General features: G+C 34.2%; 1 long non-coding RNA gene across 1 annotated transcript; it reads right to left on the bottom strand.

Moving 5' to 3' along the window:
- Nucleotides 1-1966: 1966 nt before the first annotated feature.
- Nucleotides 1967-15156, bottom strand: LOC146442144 (uncharacterized). The gene is made up of 3 exons (XR_014849559.1): nt 15108-15156; nt 14392-14450; nt 1967-2248 (listed from the first exon to the last, which is right to left on the bottom strand). It is a non-coding gene; the product is annotated as an uncharacterized LOC146442144 (long non-coding RNA).
- Between the last annotated feature and the right edge of the window lie 488 nt (nt 15157-15644).

The following is a 15644-nucleotide window of genomic DNA, read 5'->3' as shown; positions in this document are numbered from 1 at the left end:
TGCTAAAAAAGAGAAAGAGGAAAAAATGGGGGTAAAAAAAGAATGAAAAGGGAAGGATTGCTGTAAAGACTAAGCTTTCCCAACCAAAAACAAATCAAAAAATCCATGAGAAGCAAAAAATAAAATAAAATCCCCAACCCACCCATAAGCAAAATAAAAATAATAAAAATATTCAGTTTAATAAAAAATATAATCCAAAAGGAAAGGAAAACATCATATTCTCTTTGTGTTGCTTGTCGGTTTTGGTCTGTTTTAGGCTTTCCACATCAATGAATGAAATTTGAGATCCACAGCAAGCAGCAAGATAAAAACAACAGACATACTGTGTTATAGAAACTTTTTGAAAAATAAAGTGGAAAGGAATATTTAGGAAAAAGAACAATTAATTCAACTTTTAATGTCCTTTGTATACAGCATACAGAGAGAAAAAAAAGAGATATTGCAAGTGCTCTGAACTCTGTGTGCTACATATTGTGTTATTAAAATGCTGCACACTACTTCTACTGTACATTCCCCAGTTAGCAAAGAAACATCTATATACAAAGCAAGCTGTAATTACATGGCTATAACATTTATATAATGCACATTTGGAGAGAAGCAGCATAACTTAATATTCGAACTGCAATTGTATAAATAACACTTCAAATTTGTTGTTCACTTTTTGTTAAGTCCATTAAGCAGTTCCTAGTTGAAAGTTCAGAAACAATTATCACGGTTCTTAAATATTAATACAATAAAAACTAGATTTTAAAATGGTTTGAAATACAGAGAGGATTACTATGTACCACTACGGAATACAAAGCAAAAATAATACAGACCCTTTAATAACCATCACTAAATTTACTTGACCTACCTTATCTGTAGCAAAATGCTAAGTCCCCCGAGAGGCCTTTGACTAATTTTCCTAGTAAGTTCTTCAACGACACATAAACAATCAAGGTTTCTTTCACAATTCACTCATTTTACAAATACTATATCATTCTCAACCTTTAGAGATTATATTAAAACTCCCCTAAAGCTTAGCATATTGAGTAAAGAAGCATTTGTACTTTAAAACAGGACCATCTGCATTTCATTAACAGCTTAACCACCATCTTGTCTACAGATAAATACAGCATTATTAAATCTGTTTTTCAGAAAGTAGTTATTATTCTGAGTTCTTAAGTTGCATCAAATTATATTCTTATAATATTCCAAAGCTGTAATTTAAAGAGTTTAAAAAAATAAAGGGAAAGAACATAAGTATCTTTCTGAGGCAAGTTATTGATGCAGCTTATAATAATGAGGCATAGTTTGTACCTACTTTGCAAAATTTCATTACAGGAAAGAATTGCTCCAATTTTATACAAAAAAACCCCAACCCATTCAAAATGACAAAATGTGTTTGGATAGAAATTTAAAAAATTCAAGGACGTTTGAACGTTAGCTGTCATTATGGTCCAGTTCACTGTTTATTTCTTTGGTATGCATCTCCTGACCTGTATATAAAATTCATAGTTTCAGAAGTGACATGTGCAAGCCTTGGACAACTGGGGAAAAGGCATATTTCCTGACCTTGTAACCATAGCAACCACTTGCTGATTGGTAGCAGGCAGCCTTTCCATCCTTTACCACTGAAGGCAAGTATGTGAGATTGCTGGCTTTGTTTGTGGCTTGTGCTTTATTTACATGCAAACACGAATGTCAGCCTTAAAATCCCCCTTCCTTTTTTGTTCATTTGTATGTTTTTGTTGAACATTATGGTATGAGAGCAGGGAATGAAAGGCTCTTATTTCATAGTTTTGCAATCAATTTATTACAAATATTAAAGCAATAAGTGATTCCACTCTAAAACATGCACATTCTCTTTGGACAAAGTTGGAAAGATCAAAATTTTGCCATTTGTGTTATTAAGATGTGCTTCAACAAACGATAATGTTTTATAATTGATTCCAGCTTGCAGGAGAAAAAAAACATATTTTTTTAAAAGCACTTCAATAGGAAGCTATTAATAAAATAGCATTTTCTTCCTTTTCTAAATTTTTCTTTCCTTTATTATTTTGATATTAAGGGATAGACTGAGCAAAATATAAAGTACAAAAAGTACAAAATGTGTAAGTGTGGAGGCTGCCTCATTCCACGATTAAGGTTCCAAATTTCCCCTTCAGCATCACATTAAACAGGTTGGAGGCTCTCAGTCCAGCTGAATCCTTTGTTGATAGCAGTCACAAACACACAACTCCAAAGCCTCCACTACAGTTACTTTCTCCTATTAGAAGTAAAAACAAAAAAAAAAAAAGGGAAAAAAGAAGTAAAACAAAAAGGACTAAGTACATTTCTGCTTGATATATAATCTGTTCAAAGGCAGTATAGACTAAGCATGCATGGACACATTTTCTTCTTATCCTGAAAGAGGCTGCATCTCCAGGTCAGGACTGTTGTTAGTGACAGGGAGGTAAAAGGCAAGTCCACTTAGCCAATGTCTTGCTTAGACTGTAATAAAGTGTGCACTAAGAAAAGAATGCACTTCATGATATTCCACTTCTAAGGCTATAATTTGAGAAAAAAGAAATACTTTTTTAAAAAGTATGAATAGTAGAAAAGATGTTTTCAATTTAATGACTAAGTATTTTAGGTTAATTTTTCTGTACTTCACTATCACATTTACAGGTATCTTTTGACCACATTAATATTACTTTATTATGGATTTACATAATTTTAAAATCTTTGTATTAACAGCATTATTCCTACATCCATTCTTTCTCATTAATTGCTTCAGAAAGCCCTAATATTAGTTATTATTATTACCAAATATTAGAAGCGATAATAATCTCTAAAGAACATTTTGACAGAAACACCAAAAGGTAAAAATCCTTTACCTTGTTCTAAAGTTTGCAGGACTTAAATAGGCTATTTTATTTATCTGATGCTATTATCTGTACACATTAATCAGATACTAAGAAATTATGTAAAATTCACTTTATATACATATATGCATATATATATGTATAGATAACATTTCATGCATAAAGCATGCAGTCCATTTGACTATAAATGGGCTAAAAGTGTTTAAAAATACATGTTATTGGTTTGTTTACAAAATAGTAAGTAATGAAATAATGAAATCATATATCTAAATAGTGTTAATGCATCCAATGTTTTCATGAATATATTTAGGGTTCATTTGTGCAAACATGGTAAATTTACTGAGAGAAGTAGTCAAATTTAAGTCAACTGATATTTTGGCAAATTGAATTATTAATTTGCATACATTTTCTGGAACAGGTTCTTACATTTGTAATAACAAATTTAAACTTTCACTTTGCAATCAGATCTAATGCAAAAAGATTAATTTCAAGTCTACAAGGCTCTCTCTGGGACCTATTTAAAAATCTTTCCATTTAAAACTCATCCTTACTTTTTTTATATATATATAAAGGTCATTTCCTAGTGCACTTAAAAATATTACTCAAAGAAGTCATTCTCAAGAAAAACATTATTTAATGTTTTAAATAGTTAAAGAATTTTAATATTGTTTTATCAATAAATATAAAGATTTACTCTGACCTAGCACAGACATGCACACTGATGAAAAAGATCTCTTCCAACTAGTTAAATTACAATTCCCCTATAGAATGTAAAAGAGGAAAAAATGTCACTGTTAAATTTTCAGTTCTTTGTTAATACAAACATTAAAAATCATAGGATTCTGGAAGGACAAGTAGCTTAGATTAGTGATTTTTCATTTTTTACATAATGGTTCTACTAAGAAGTAATTTGCTTTACTAGAATGCTGTAAAGTTCTCTCTCAGCTCTGATGTACTGTATAAAACATTTCTTAACTCATTAATGTCAAATATAAATTAGTTTTATATTGGAATTTTAACAAACCAGACTCCACAGGCAACATAAAAAGCTAGACTATTGTCAGAAATGGTGTAAAGCCGAATGCAAATTTAACCCAGGTATCATTTATCATAAAAGACATACAGACATAAAAAAAGACACATTGCACTTTCTTGGATGTCCTGAAAATATTGCTGAATAGTATGTAACACTATTAGTAACTGGAATTTTGAAAACAAACAAACAAACAGACAGAAATGAAAAAAACCAACTGTTTTAATTGAGCCAAGATAAGGTGATTGAACGCATCTTATTAAAATATTTTTCTTAGCTATAACAATTCTGGACTATGACTAATATGCAGTGTTGGAGTGTCCTGAATATGATTTTTCCCCATGTATATCCTTTGAATATCTGAGCAAGCATGTTGTATTGTATTAATATCATAATTCAAAGGGAAATTTATTAAGCCTCCCCCCTCCCAGTATTCCCATCATAGCTAAAAGTTGCAAATTCTATATGGCAGAGCCTAGACAGTAATATCAAATTTTAATAACAATTTCTCTTCTTCAGTCAGTGCTATACTGAAGAAAAGCATAAATTGCTGTGACTGACCGTTAGTTGTTAGAGAAGCAATCTGACTTCTCCACACCCTTATTTCAGTGTATCTGCTCTGTCCCTCAGCTGTATTAATGATAGCATGAAAGGTCACATGATAAACGAGTGACAAAAATATCAAAACATATTAGCCTGTAGCTTTGTTATCAGTGTATGGCAGAGATGACAGAAAATTGTATTTTTCCCCTGAATAATTTTGTGTTACATTTTGCTGGCTAGGCAGAGTGAATTAGGGAGAAATTTCTGCCTCTGACTGTTTGTCTCTTTTTCTGACATACTTGAAGTAATAATATACATTAATAATAGGGAGTAGGCACAGGGAAGAGGTAAAAATTCAGGGGCAGACTGTCTGTTTCAATTCTACAAGGTGCTATCCTTGTTTCTTTTGCAATACAAATTTTGTTGAAAAATATGCACAGCATTGCGTGTTATTAACGCTACTGATAATGATCTGCTGTATGTTATGGATAAAATAACAGGAAGATTCATAAAAAAGAGAAAGAGAAAAATAACTTTAAAGCAATGAGGTTATGTTTCCACCCAGTTGTATTTCTCACCAGTACAAATGCACATACTTACTAATTAAATAAAGGCAAGCACCAACAATGCTCATTGTGACAGAGACCTAGTAATTACGAATTAGAGACAGATATTACTCCTGCTGGTTTAAAGGCTGGCAGCAGTTGCAATCCCTGGGGAGATGAGGTTAGCAATCTTTGAAAGAGAAAATAGAAATTGGCAGGAGCTTAATATCTTATGGCCTATCAGTCTCCATGGTCAGGCCATATCCAAGTTCCCTTTGCTGCTGGCAAACAGCATCAGTGGCAACTCAGTCCTTAAACACCAAGCAGATCAAAAGCTATTGAAGAGAACTGTTCTGAAAGACACAACGGGAGGATCACAAGCCCAACATGAAAAGTTATATAATTAAAACCTTGATAAACTGATAAAATATACATATAGATGGAGTATTAGTGATGTACTGCAACACATGTGTAGTATGAATAAAAATGAGGGTGCACTGCTTTCACTGCTTCAGCGAGCAGCAGTGGAAAGAAAAAGTTTTTGAGTCTTTACCAAAATTTAAAACTGATTTTTAGAAACTTTCTCACTTTGTTGACTTTTTATTTTCACTATTATTCACTTCCATGCAATTCCATATTTCTAATTTTCTTCTGAGAAAAGAACTGCAGAAATACCTCTGAAACAAAAAAAGTTCTTGCAGTATTTATGATCTGATTCACAGAAGACAATACCAGAAATCTCATGAGAACAATGTTCTCGCATGAGATTTCTAACCAGTTTTACAGACCAAAACAATCTGAATAGTTTGAATCTATTCTCAAACTCCAAACCTTTGAGATATGTATCTTATCACAAATGCCTTGTTATACTGTGCAGAAACTGTGGCGTGAAATAAGAGAGTATGCTATATCCATCAGGAACTGCGAGTGAGTAAGGCGGTAGTAAAGCCTGGAATTCTATCTGAATTGTCCAATTTATAGGTCAGTCTTTTTGTCTTTTTTTTCTTTCTTTTTAAACATATATATACGTATATTTGTAAAGATGCTTATGTGTACAACTCTGTAAAGAAACTCTGCTATTATTTACCTACAAAAATAAATATCTATTAGTCAAGGCACAGTACAAACAGATGAGAAGAACCAACCTTTCCCCCAAAGAACTTACAGCTTAAATAATTCTTATTTGTGTTTTCAATGTTATACCTTGCAATATTTTCGAGAGAGTGACTAGGGATAGGAAAACACCCCCCACCGCATGGCCCCAAATATCTCTCCATCCTGCAATACCTGATGCTTTTTCAGGTAGAGTTCAAGCTCCTTTTCTCTTGCTTTTGACATACCTCACACTGTTTGTCAATATTCATATTAAGTCAAATATCATTTTTCCAAGATCCAATTCAAGTTTTATACTTACAGTTAATCAAGAGCCAGAGTTCTGCTTGGGATATCTCAATAAGTCTATATTCAACTTCTTTGTGTTCTTCTACTGTCTCTCTCACATCCTTCCCCAAGGATATAGCTGGTTTGATTAATTTAAATTAGCAAAATATTTTCTTTCTTTACTAGACTGGTTTCACTCTTCTGCATCTCCTGAGTTTCTCTCTCTCTTTCCACACATATATGTATCTTCTTGATTTATATTAATTACTTTTGCTCAAGACCATCCAAAATTGATACTGCTGATAGCCTCTGTTTCAAAGTTTATGAAGTTTCACAAAATCTTTAAAGACTTCTACGCACAAGAAAGCACTTATTATAAGCATTTTCATTTTTCTTTCTTTTTTTTTTTTTTGTTGAATTCATCACTTTATGTTTTGTATTTAGAACTAAGGCCCTTCTGCATTTCTAGATAGCTTCTATATAAAGTACAGTGTGAGTACTCTACTCACACTACTGCACTAATTTCCATTCTTAGCTTCAAAGAATAGTGTTCAAATTGTCCTCCATCTACAACTAGATACTTCTACTAGAAAATTACTAGATAATTTATGGGACAAAATTAGAAGAAAGAAAAATTGAGGTTTTCTGTTACAAAAAATCTCATCATTATCAGAAAGCACCTGATTCTGCCTTCCAGGGGTATATATTTGTATTGCAGAAATACTATTAAACATTCAGGAGCTGAAGCCATTCTCATGGTATAGCTATAAGCATAACAGACCAAAAAAGAATACAGTCATCTATGTCTTTTTCCATAAGTGGAGTCACACACTTTCAGGTCATTATCCATTTCATCCCTTCAGCAATTTATAAACTAGATGAGACAAATCACCCCCTAAAAGGTCTATTTCTCCCCACTGACTACAGGGGGATCCTAGGAGGAACAGTCAAGATTCAGAAGTCTAGCACAACATGAGAAAAATTCTTAGACTGCATATTCTCTGTCATTATCTCCTTCATGCTTGTGACGGTGAGAATAAAAAAAATTCTCAGCAGAATAACTTTTATTTCTGTTAGCAGTATGAAGAAAATGTTGCACTGTTTCATCTTCACCAAATAAAATTAACCTTTGAATTGTTTCCATCATCTCAGTTCCGCCAAATTTTCCAGTACTTACCTTTTGGTTTGTACATCTTCTTAGTCAAAACCTGAAATACAACTTTAAATGAACTAAAGTAATAAACACCACTATTCCTTAGATACATTAAATTGCCAGACACAGACATTTGCATATTTTCTAAAGAAAGTAGTGTGAATATGATATCTCTGTCTTTTTATTGACTGTGTTTTTTCTCCAGGAAATAAAATACTCATTGTAGCAGGAGTAAATTAGGCTTTTTATGTGACCACAGGATCACATAGTCTATCTGAAGACTAATTGATCCTCAAGGACTTTAAAAAAAATCTAAAACTTTCTACTCTCCCACATATCATTTGACCTCACTGTCCAGGTCATTTAAATACTGACCTGCATCACCAATTTTTACTAAGAGAATCACTGATTCTCTTTTTAATCCTCTCTTTAACCTGCTTTATTGAATGACCTCTTTGAAGATATATTTTCTTTCAGCACCAGGACTTAAACATCAAATGCCCTAATATCATAAAATCACAGAATTATAGAATAGTTTGGGTTGGAAGGGAACATAAAGGTTCATCTATTCCAACCTCCAATCAATACATAGATAGATAGGTAGATAAATAGATAGATAGATAGACAGACATAGATATATTGTATTTCATGAAGACTCCTGACTTTTTTCAGTACTGCTCTTCCATAGAAATATTCTGTTTCCTGTCCACTGTGTAGCTTCACCATCAACCTTTCCAACTCTTAGGGATGAATCTTGAGTTTACTCCACATGGCCACGTAACCATAATGACAGATAAATCTTTCATTAGCATGAATCATCACAGATGGATTGCAACAATTTCAGTTGGAATCCATACAGTTCTTTTACTCCAATTTCTTTGCAGGTCAAGTTCCCCTCTAGAGAGTTCTCATGTGTTTTGGTCTCTGGCTCCAGAGGGCCATGGTGCAAGTCAAGTGATTTGATGCCTTGAGTGACTACTCATGCTAGTTCAATACCAACCTGTTTAAGAGACCTTACTGAACTAATTGGTAAGTTTATGAAGGCTTTTCAGTCAAATTTCCATTTTGATTTGAAAATTTGGTAGATCTAGGGTCTCATGGAAGTGCTTATGACTTCACACAGGGAAGAGGCATGAGGTCATACTTGTTTTCAGGAATGTTTTGATTTGCACAAACTGTTGCCAAACAATTCCAAACTTTGCATAATTCTATCCTGCATTATCACCTTTGCTCCAGTTTCCTGATATTTACATTCTGAAAGAAATAATATGTGCTGATTATATACTGGCAAACAGTCTGTCATATTTTCCTTTTTCTCTTCACATGACCAAACCCAAAATCAAATCTGTTTAGAATATCAAGTTCTAACTTCATGTTTTATATCTGAATTTTTATATGGCAGCAGAACATATAGTTAATAGAAATATTGCCTTTAGACTTTTCAGTTAATTAAATCTAGATATTTTAATCATTTTCCCATCTTTTTTCAGTCCAGTTAGTGTGTGAAATCTTCCCAACATATCATTTGAACAACACATTTTTGTTCTTGTCATTTTATATTACAGAATTCCTCACAGATATCAATAATTTAGATGTTAGCCTGTGAAAATTCTATTTTTAATTTTATTTTCATTATCTTGTTATATTTTACCAGTATTGTTTATTATATTTTTTCCTCAGAAAATAGATTAAGTTCCATCTCCATTTCTCTTGGAAAGAACATCACTCTTTCTTCCCATTCTCTTGGTAAGACAGTCCATTTGTAACAATGACTATTCCCTGGTTTTGTCTTTCATTCAACAAAGTGATACATAGCATAAGACCTACTCTTCATGAAATATTATTTCCTTAACAATATCTAAGTTATTAAGTAATTATTCAAAGTTTTAGTTTTATTATTAAAGAGAAACAGGCAATATCTTATGCAAGTTAACAGTTCTTGACATATGAAGTATATTTTTAAACTCTAATATAGCTCAGTTTGAAACTAGACTTTGAAATTTAGTCAAGGTATTTACCTAAACAAAATCTTTCCTAGTAAAGGTAGCTTATAAGCTCTAAAAAGAATTGTTTCTCGTCTATGAATTACATACTTCCTGTTAACATGATGCAAAAATGAAAATTGAATTTAATGGGGCTCGCAGGATTCTCCATATAGCATCAGGACTATCTTTATTAAAATTATATGGTACCTGTCAGAATGCCTAAGTGGCTACATTTTGCTTAAACCTTCTTCTGATAATTTACATAACTTAATGAATTATTCTCTACCTCAGAAGACACAGTATGCTGGCACTGGAGCTCATGCCCCAACAAACCTAACAAGCACATATAAGTTTTGGAAGCTACCATCAGAAACTATCTCAGTGCAAGACCACTATTAAATTCCAGATCTGGTATACTGATACATGCTATGAAAAAAAAAAATTACTGCAGTACAAGGTTCTCAAAATTTTTGAAATTGGTGGCTCTGCCAGTTGTAACTGGTCTTCTCCTGGCTCACATCTGGACATGCCTGTTTTTGGCACACAATCTTAAACATGGCATTCAAAAACACCCCCTGGACCTTTCCATTGTCCCAGGTGTTTTGTCAGGAAAGTATCTGCCGTTTCACTGTTTGTGAGAAGGTCCTCAATCTGTTTAGAGCTCCTGTTCAGTTCATAATAATGCAAGTATTGGAAGGGTTATCGAACCCCGAGACTATGGAGAGTCGGATACATGGTACAAAGCGTAAATTCAGTTCCTTCTCCCTGCTCCATATCAAGGATGTAAGATGTGAACATCTTCATGAGTACTTAAAAGCATCAGTTCAAGATGGGTCAAGCTGAGGTGGATTTTTTCATCACTTCTTCAAAATGTCCTGTCATCTGCAAATCAATGAACATGCTGAAAAAGGAATCTGAGATCCAGACTAGGTTTTCTTGCACTCCAGGCTAACCCAAAAGGGGATGGATGGATATATTTTAGCCCCAAGTAATGCCCATCAAAATAATTGGCATTTCATATGTCCCTATCTGAGGGAAGAGTTTGAACAAACAGAATGTGAAACATAAGGACATATCCACTGGGACTTAACCACACAGTAAAAACAGACTAGATCTATCTTTCTCTCCTCCACTTGTCCACTTTTCCAATCCCCTCCTCTGAAATTTCTATGATAGTTCAGATGGCCATTGTCTTGGTCACCAGTCTGGAGCAAGATGAGAACAAGCAAGAGAAAAGTATGTAAGGCAGCAATGCACATTGGTGTGGTGATTGTAAGGTTTTAATTTCTATATTATTAATGCTTTGGTAAAGGGCTATATCAATAGCTCTTTCTTGCCTTTCTTCTCTCCTGGAATCCAAACCCATCATTAAGTGTTGTGAAGATGTCCTGGAATAACTTCCTAGATCGAATTTTAAACAGATTTTTTTTTGTAAAAAGGTCTTACTTTTGACCCAGAAAAGGTTAAAGAGGTTGCAGCAAGGCACAGCATTTGCCCAGTATGCATTTCACAGATAAAGCAGCAGAGCAGTCTGCAACATTTCAAGTAAGTACTATTTTGCTAGATCTAAATGCAAGTTATAAAAGTAGAAGTGCTCATGCTCTCACCATATCTGTGGGCAATATCTATCCATCCGTATGCCCTAGAAGCTCCTTCTTTCAGAAGGAAAATATTCTTTTTGAGCTAATTGAAAAAGGAAAATCTAGGAATCCCAAACATGTGACTGTTACTTATTTAGACAATGTAAGTAATCTGAGTGCCCATGATCATATTCTGAAGCATTCTAGAACAGGCAGAAAGGGAATTATCCTTTGCTAATGGCGCATGCCTGTGAATTAGGCATTATATTGGCAAAATTAAGACTCATGGTATGCAAACCCACTCATGATGCCTGCAACACTGTTTCATGCCTGCGGTTACCACCACAGCAATGATTTTTCATCTCAATTGCCTGTGAAGCTATAGAAGCTGAGAGTGGCCAGATTCCAATGAGCAAGAAGATAGGTGTCTTATCAGAGATTATCAAAGGCAAGCTTCATATCAGAAAATTCTTTAAGTCTTATTGGGCATCCAAGAACTTGAGGATAATGCTTTCCAGTGGATAAAAATCACCTTGTCTCAGAGGCATCATGACCTAAGAAAACATAAGGAGCACTGTGAGTAGGATGTTTTGTGCTGTCATGTAGCCACTGTAGACTGAAAAACAACTGTGTGGAAAAAGCAGAAATGATACAGAGAGGTTAAAGGCATTTATATCAGTAAAAATACAGTACTGGTGGGTAGTGAGCAAGAAAAGGAAGGGGGGTTGTAAGGTATTGTTAGTGACAACCAACTAGAGTGCTACTAGACCAATGATAAAATGCTAAAGTGGAGCATAGAGGCACTTGGAGGATATGGAAATCCTAGCTTTGCACCTTCATAAAGGGTACTGCAGAAGGCAGAAGTGATCTAAAGCATACAGATCAGGAAATAACATTTTAAGGATTTTGGTTTATTCAGACCAGATCCGGTATGACTATTCAAGACAGCATTGGATAGAGCAAAAGGTCTCACAAGCCTATTAGCAATGTCTCCAGACATGCAGTTTTCTAACAATGTTACCCATTCAAGAAGAAAGCTTGTTTTCTGGGAAGAAAAGTTTATTAAATCAAGTTCTGACCTTTTGAAGCTTACAGAGGCACAGTTTTCCAGTTAAACACACACACAAGCAACATCTCTCACACATGGCTCTATCATCTTCAGTCCCAAATTATACAATGCCAAATTCTTAAACAGGCAGTTGTCACCAAATAAGACTGTTAAAAGTCAACACTAGAACTATTATGTACACAGTAAGTGTACTCATAAGTACATTTTGCAGTGTCAAGTTATTGCACAGACTTTACCTGGGTACTCAATTTATTCACATTTTCCTACGTGATTCTCAAGTGAGCTGTAACCATAAAGGTCAGATTATAGACTTCGAACACTTCAGCTAATGGAAATAACTTTTATGAAGAAATACATTGTTGTATTTTATAAGGTGCAACCCACAGAGGGAAAACACCATCTCTGTCACTGCATTATGCAATGACTTGTGAATGGGTCCAAGACTTCTGGTGGCAGCATTTCCAAGCTAGGAATGCAAGCCTGTTTAGGACACCTACAGGAACCAAGCCTGGGATTCTGAAGTTAAAAGCATCAGCTCATCACTCATGGCAGAATGAGAATTGGAAACTGAGGCACTTACAGATCCATACATTTCTGTGCAGCATCTAGCTACCTGAAAAATACTAATTGAGATACCAGCACAAACATTCTTTAAAGCAGTATGGAATTTTGCCCATTTAATCTAAAACATGGGTCAGCAAATACTTTAGATTTGCCATAAGATCTCCAGTCTCTTTTCCTCTTGGGATGCCTTCAACCTCACGGGAATTAAATCTGCAAACCAAATGGATAGAAAACACCTTTTGTCATAAGAAAGGTTAAGAGCTAAACTTTAGGATGCATTTCAGTTCAGTTGCCCAGACAAGTATACTTGAATGCTAAAGCATGCCTACTAGCCTTCAAATTCTGTAAGAACCTCAGATATAAGAAATATGGAAGTTGTGTGCTGTACGCTTGTGGTATATTACACAAGAAATCTAGACCAAGAAACTAATTTTAATGTGTGTTAGTACTTTTTAGATGTTGACACTGTTACATAGGTTTCTAATCTGAGAGTCAGCTATCAAGCTGATGCTAAAGTAATAAGAATGTCAACAAAGGAAAATACTTTATACCTTGAATTATTGCTTGGAAATTTGGCTAGACCATGGGTTTGCTACAATTGAAGGGAATAAAACAATACAATTAAGTTTCTTTAGTTTTTTTCACTCACCAGTAGCATTTCTCAGTTTTAAACAATCTTAAAATTTTATATAAAACATTGCATAAAATATAATTTGATGATAGTCTATTAAAAAATTAAACTTCACATAGTAGCCAATCTCATCTAACTTAAGTAAATAATTCCTACCTTCTTGCTTGTGAATAGTGTAAAACTGTTTTGAAGATCAGCATGTTTTGACCATCACCGGTTCTGTCTGAGAACGTATATGACCATTACTTACCATTTACATCCTTGATAGAATTATAATATACAATAACTATAATATAATAAATATAATATATAAAAGCTTAAACTTTTCCAGGTGTTATCATTTCAGTCAATTCAGGCATCTAAGTTTTCTGTAAAGTCAACGGAAAAGAAAGACTCAGAAAGTGACCTAAAGAATACAAAGACAGAATCTTGTACTGCTTTTCTGGAGATGGCTCTCTCCATGAGCATTGTATAGAAATTTAGAAGACTTCATAGCATAGACATCCAAGTTGAACGTCTACAGTAAATACTGTCCACATATCTCTGTGAACATGTCTACATGCACAAATTAAGATTGAAATTACTCCTTACCACCAGTGAATTAGTATCAGCATAAACTTTGTGATGTCCTACAGCTTTTCTTTATTTCTTAAAGGCAGATCTTCTAGTCCAACACTCCAATTCAGAATCTGTTTCATGTTATATTGCATGATATGCTAAACCTTTTATTTATTTCCATGTTTTTTGCAGAAAAATCTACTGACTACATAAAGATCATATTTTATATGATGTTGTATTCCATATGGTTTTCAATGCACTAAGCCACTCACAGTGTCCAATAACACCCTTGTCTAAATAAATCTCTTGAATCCAGTTGCTTGAACCAAAAGTAGAATTTAGTCCTAGGTCCCTAAATTATGGTTTCTTAACTTTTTTGACTCTAGCATCATGTGGCAACATGAATTGCTACACCTAGTACTCATTTTGTAAGTCATCACTATATTTACACATTCCTTCTTTACACATGATTATCCTAAAATTAATGTGTTGAACACTGCTTACCAGTCTTACACTCCAATTTTAGAATATGGTCCACCAGGTTTACAGTCACTCAGGTCTAGCTGAAAAACAAGGGAAAAAGGATTCAGCATGAAATTCACTATAAAGGGAGCCAATTAGTCTGTGTACCCTACTGTCTCTGTACAGACTTAGTTGCACACCAATTAAATGCAACAGTTCACTGGTCACTTTAAAAGAAGACCTTAAGAGACAAGTCTATTTGCAATTCTTTAAAATTGTTTTTAGAGCTTTTATTTTATATATTGAAGAAATCAAAATAAGCCATGGAAGAGCAGGAAAGATAAAAATGACAGATCATAAACACCACATAATCAGCCCCAGCAAGTTCCATAACACATAGGTGCTCACACTACAAAAATTATTTAAAGACCAAAACTTTAAAAAGAAAAATCTTTCAAAAGATGAAGATGGGCTCCTTCTGATTAGAGCCTTGTTCATATTACTGTAATTTCTCCACCATAATCTTAGGATGGTATATGAGAAGATATCAATACTTAATAGTGATTCTTTTTACCAGTAAAATTACAAGTAGCAAAGACATTGTCATCTACGACAAACGCAGACAAAGCAGAAGAAACGTAGTTTTGATCATGTACAACAAAAAAGGATCTGCAACACACAAAACTATTCTGACAAACAGTTTTCCCTAAATTTCTTACCTTCATAATGTAGTAACTTTTTTTAGTATCAAATGCTACCTTACTCCTCATCTAAACACACACGTAACTCCATTCCAAAAACATTTCTGTTGTGTGGCTGTCCTAGGTTACAGTACAGATGTAGTCAGTATTCTATTACCACCAGCTGTGGGACATTAGCTGTTATCTCCTGCTATGACTCACCCCTAATAAAAGACAATGGGCCATCAAGAACCCACCACATGACTCGTGGACTTATCTCATCCTATTGTGAGGTGCTCCACCCAGGAGGGAGGAGCCAAGCATTCCCACCTGGATATAACCTGGCCTTGGAACTACCTGAGCTAGCCCTGTCTACTGGGTTCCCGGAGGATAAGAGCTACCACTGGACCTTCAGGTGAAAACCAGACCTTCCATAAGATCACTGCTTCAACTGAACTACATCACTTGGACTGCAACCACCACCCTGATAGGGTGTCAGGTTGTATCTGACTTTGTCAGTGCTTTTCCTTCTATTATTACACTTGTTTTTATTTTCCTGTTAAATTTTAATCCTGACTTGCAATCTCCCGCTGGCTTGTTTCCAAACTAATACAG

Source organism: Lichenostomus cassidix, chromosome 2, assembly GCF_008360975.1.
Source record: "Lichenostomus cassidix isolate B80296 chromosome 2, HeHo_3.0, whole genome shotgun sequence".
Taxonomy (NCBI): Eukaryota; Metazoa; Chordata; class Aves; order Passeriformes; family Meliphagidae; genus Lichenostomus; species Lichenostomus cassidix.
This window is presented reverse-complemented; position numbering and strand designations above follow the sequence as displayed.